General features: G+C 54.1%; 1 non-coding gene across 1 annotated transcript in view; it reads left to right on the plus strand.

Annotated features, from left to right (window-relative positions):
* The first annotated feature begins 3,468 nt into the window (after positions 1-3,468).
* Positions 3,469-5,000, plus strand: part of LOC126333970 (small subunit ribosomal RNA) — a 1,893-nt gene continuing 361 nt past the window's right edge. The window contains exon 1 of the ribosomal RNA XR_007564476.1: positions 3,469-5,000. This exon is cut by the window's right edge and continues 361 nt beyond it. This is a non-coding gene — a ribosomal RNA (small subunit ribosomal RNA).

Here is a 5,000-nt window from a genome sequence, read left to right on the forward strand (position 1 = left end):
AATGATGCAGGACCACATACATAGATGATACATACTGTAAACTGGGGAGGACAGTGTGAACCGCACTCGACCCAGTCACCCTATCTCACAGTCCACTCTGTGTGTAACAAAGCGAAAGCACCAAAGCACTATCGTTCAACAACATCCATTTTATCCTCGCTGCCACAGGACACTATCCAAAGAACGACAAGAGGAAAGTCACGTCCACTAATAAGACAGAATGTCTCACACCACCCGCAAACAACGCAGCTCAAATCAGCCAGCAACACCCACAGTGGTCCACCCAGTATCAACACAGGACGCAACGCCACGCCACAACACAAAAGGTACAAGTAATAAAATACCCTTTGGCCACACTCCTTATAAAGGCATCGAACCAACCCACCACCTGACACCAGCCAAACGTACATCCTGATTTGACACATCTCTGGCAACCTAACCCACGTTGGCCCTTAACCTAACCCACGTTGGCCCTTAACCTAACCCACGTTGGCCCTTAACCTAACCCACGTTGGCCCTTAACCTAACCCACGTTGGCCCTTAACCTAACCCACGTTGGCCCTTAACCTAACCCACGTTGGCCCTTAACCTAACCCACGTTGGCCCTTAACCTAACCCACGTTGGCCCTTAACCTAACCCACGTTGGCCCTTAACCTAACCCACGTTGGCCCTTAACCTAACCCACGTTGGCCCTTAACCTAACCCACGTTGGCCCTTAACCTAACCCACGTTGGCCCTTAACCTAACCCACGTTGGCCCTTAACCTAACCCACGTTGGCCCTTAACCTAACCCACGTTGGCCCTTAACCTAACCCACGTTGGCCCCTTAACCTAACCCACGTTGGCCCCTTAACCTAACCCACGTTGGCCCCTTAACCTAACCCACGTTGGCACCTTAACCCAAGTTACGCTGCACCTTAACCCAAGTTACGCTGCACCTTAACCCAAGTTACGCTGCACCTTAACCCAAGTTACGCTGCACCTTAACCCAAGTTACGCTGCACCTTAACCCAAGTTACGCTGCACCTTAACCCAAGTTACGCTGCACCTTAACCCAAGTTACGCTGCACCTTAACCCAAGTTACGCTGCACCTTAACCCAAGTTACGCTGCACCTTAACCCAAGTTACGCTGCACCTTAACCCAAGTTACGCTGCACCTTAACCCAAGTTACGCTGCACCTTAACCCAAGTTACGCTGCACCTTAACCCAAGTTACGCTGCACCTTAACCCAAGTTACGCTGCACCTTAACCCAAGTTACGCTGCACCTTAACCCAAGTTACGCTGCACCTTAACCCAAGTTACGCTGCACCTTAACCCAAGTTACGCTGCACCTTAACCCAAGTTACGCTGCACCTTAACCCAAGTTACGCTGCACCTTAACCCAAGTTACGCTGCACCTTAACCCAAGTTACGCTGCACCTTAACCCAAGTTACGCTGCACCTTAACCCAAGTTACGCTGCACCTTAACCCAAGTTACGCTGCACCTTAACCTAACTTACGCTGCACCTTAACCTAACTTACGCTGCACCTTAACCTAACTTACGCTGCACCTTAACCTAACTTACGCTGCACCTTAACCTAACTTACGCTGCACCTTAACCTAACTTACACTGCACCTTAACTGTCACATGTAACGTCACAGGAATGTAGCTTTGCCTAACAGCAACCCTCTGAACATAGTTCACTGCTTGGATCCTCTGGTGTCATGTGTATTTCTTGATGCCATGGTGCGTACCCTCACATAAAGGTCTTTCGAGTGTTGCGTACTTTCTACACAGTCCCGCTAACCACTGGAAGGGTGTACCGCTACAGAACGAATATCGCCCTCCCCTCCTGCCCTTCCAAGCTGGTCGGTCAGGCGTTTGTTTGTGAAATGAGCCTTGCAGCTGTTCAGTTGCATTCGGTTGTCGATGCAGTCAGTGTACGTTGTGGTACGGCCTGTGTGGACTGTCCGCTGATGTACGCGTAACCCACACTGATCATCCGTCGTTACGTACTGAGTGACATAATGTGGCACATGCTTGACCGTACACCGGCTGCGCCCTACAATGGCGAATCATAAGGGCCATATGTTGTGCACGATGCTACTTGTCTCGTCTCCCCATTACAGCGAGATTGCACTGTTGTACGCCGTACAGACATGTGGTAGGTAGGTACGGACGAAAGTATTGCATGTTGGCCCCCCCCCCCCCCCCCTCCTCCCTCTGCCGGGAATCAGCGTGAGCCGTCTGTTGATGTAGCGACGAGGGTTTTCCTATTTAATCGTATTGCCCCACACAACATGATAGCACGGTGGACCGCGTTCCACATCTGCGACATGCTACAGAGGCCGGTTGACAGTCGACCGCGCAAGGGACATTGCACACGTGCGCGGACCATCTTCCACGTGTTCTCTCGTGTACATGCCGCAGTGTGTATGTGGGCTGATGTAGCGTGTCGTGACACATAACATGCAGGCATGCCAGAATCGTAGATTTCGCAAATGTAGATTGACGTATACGTTTGCTGCCAAAGATCCGCAAATGAACTGGAAATCAGTTGTTGAGCGGTTGTTCGCGCTGCAGGTGCATCGGTGATAGCGACGATCGGTACATCTATGAACCGGTTGTTTCGGCGGTACCCGCCATGCCCCCGAACCTGAGTTGGCCATGTGGGTATGAAGCGATACGAGGCTGTGGCTTGGCGGGACAGTCCCCGGCCGGTGAGGGGGGGCCGCCCGGCGTGCTGGCCGCGCGCTGCGTGAGCGCACGCACTACAGCCGGCTGGTGGGGGGCGCCCAGTGGCAGGAGCGCCGGCCGACGGGCCCGGCTGGCGTCCCAGCTATGCGCCGGCGCACCCTGCGCGCGGCGCCAGGCGGCCAAAGTGGGTTCTGCCGAGCCCGGTGCGAAGCGCGGTGGACATCTGCAGTGTGCTGGTCCGATTGCGGACTGTGTGCGTTGAGGATGCGCCGCCGCCCGGCACTCGGCGTCGCGACGCCGTCTGCTGCTCGGTCGCCCCCAGCGGTTCTCGCAGGTGGTTTGTATCGCAGCTCTGCGGACGTGTTGGCGCGTGCGCTGTGCTGGGAGAGTTCGCTTCTGCACCCAAGTGGGGCTTTGCCCTTCTGTGGCGCTGGCGTTGGAGCTGCCGGTCACCGTAGGTGGCGCGTGTTGTTTCCCGCCGGCAATGCCACGACAGCACGCTCCCGGGCCTCTGTCGGCAGCGGCAAGCTCAGTTGGGAGCACGGGTGTTCGCACTGAAAGCGTCTACTCGCCCATCTCCGGGCGATTGCGCCTCTCTCGAACCCGACCAAGTACTTAGGACGGCGCTGCGCGCCGCCGGGACCTGAGAGGGTTTCGAGGTGTATCGTGCAGGGGAGCTCAGCCTCCTCCTGTTTGCAGAATAATTGAGCGGACGCTTGCGTGTTCGCGCGGGCCCTCGGGACACACTCCCGGGCGGCCGGCTGCTCAGCTCTCGTTGACGCAGCTCCCTGGTTGATCCTGCCAGTAGTCATATGCTTGTCTCAAAGATTAAGCCATGCATGTCTCAGTACAAGCCGCATTAAGGTGAAACCGCGAATGGCTCATTAAATCAGTTATGGTTCCTTAGATCGTACCCACGTTACTTGGATAACTGTGGTAATTCTAGAGCTAATACATGCAAACAGAGTCCCGACCAGAGATGGAAGGGACGCTTTTATTAGATCAAAACCAATCGGATTGGCTCGTCTGGTCCGTTTGCCTTGGTGACTCTGAATAACTTTGGGCTGATCGCACGGTCCTCGTACCGGCGACGCATCTTTCAAATGTCTGCCTTATCAACTGTCGATGGTAGGTTCTGCGCCTACCATGGTTGTAACGGGTAACGGGGAATCAGGGTTCGATTCCGGAGAGGGAGCCTGAGAAACGGCTACCACATCCAAGGAAGGCAGCAGGCGCGCAAATTACCCACTCCCGGCACGGGGAGGTAGTGACGAAAAATAACGATACGGGACTCATCCGAGGCCCCGTAATCGGAATGAGTACACTTTAAATCCTTTAACGAGTATCTATTGGAGGGCAAGTCTGGTGCCAGCAGCCGCGGTAATTCCAGCTCCAATAGCGTATATTAAAGTTGTTGCGGTTAAAAAGCTCGTAGTTGGATTTGTGTCCCACGCTGTTGGTTCACCGCCCGTCGGTGTTTAACTGGCATGTATCGTGGGACGTCCTGCCGGTGGGGCGAGCCGAAGGCGTGCTTGCGCGTCCCGAGGCGGACCCCGTTGAAATCCTACCAGGGTGCTCTTAGTTGAGTGTCTCGGTGGGCCGGCACGTTTACTTTGAACAAATTAGAGTGCTTAAAGCAGGCAAGCCCGCCTGAATACTGTGTGCATGGAATAATGGAATAGGACCTCGGTTCTATTTTGTTGGTTTTCGGAACCCGAGGTAATGATTAATAGGGACAGGCGGGGGCATTCGTATTGCGACGTTAGAGGTGAAATTCTTGGATCGTCGCAAGACGAACAGAAGCGAAAGCATTTGCCAAGTATGTTTTCATTAATCAAGAACGAAAGTTAGAGGTTCGAAGGCGATCAGATACCGCCCTAGTTCTAACCATAAACGATGCCAGCCAGCGATCCGCCGCAGTTCCTCCGATGACTCGGCGGGCAGCCTCCGGGAAACCAAAGCTTTTGGGTTCCGGGGGAAGTATGGTTGCAAAGCTGAAACTTAAAGGAATTGACGGAAGGGCACCACCAGGAGTGGAGCCTGCGGCTTAATTTGACTCAACACGGGAAACCTCACCAGGCCCGGACACCGGAAGGATTGACAGATTGATAGCTCTTTCTTGATTCGGTGGGTGGTGGTGCATGGCCGTTCTTAGTTGGTGGAGCGATTTGTCTGGTTAATTCCGATAACGAACGAGACTCTAGCCTGCTAACTAGTCGCGTGACATCCTTCGTGCTGTCAGCGATTACTTTTCTTCTTAGAGGGACAGGCGGCTTCTAGCCGCACGAGATTGAGCAATAACAGGTCTGTGATGCCC

This window comes from Schistocerca gregaria, unplaced genomic scaffold (genome assembly GCF_023897955.1).
Source record: "Schistocerca gregaria isolate iqSchGreg1 unplaced genomic scaffold, iqSchGreg1.2 ptg001662l, whole genome shotgun sequence".
In the NCBI taxonomy this organism is placed as follows: domain Eukaryota; kingdom Metazoa; phylum Arthropoda; class Insecta; order Orthoptera; family Acrididae; genus Schistocerca; species Schistocerca gregaria.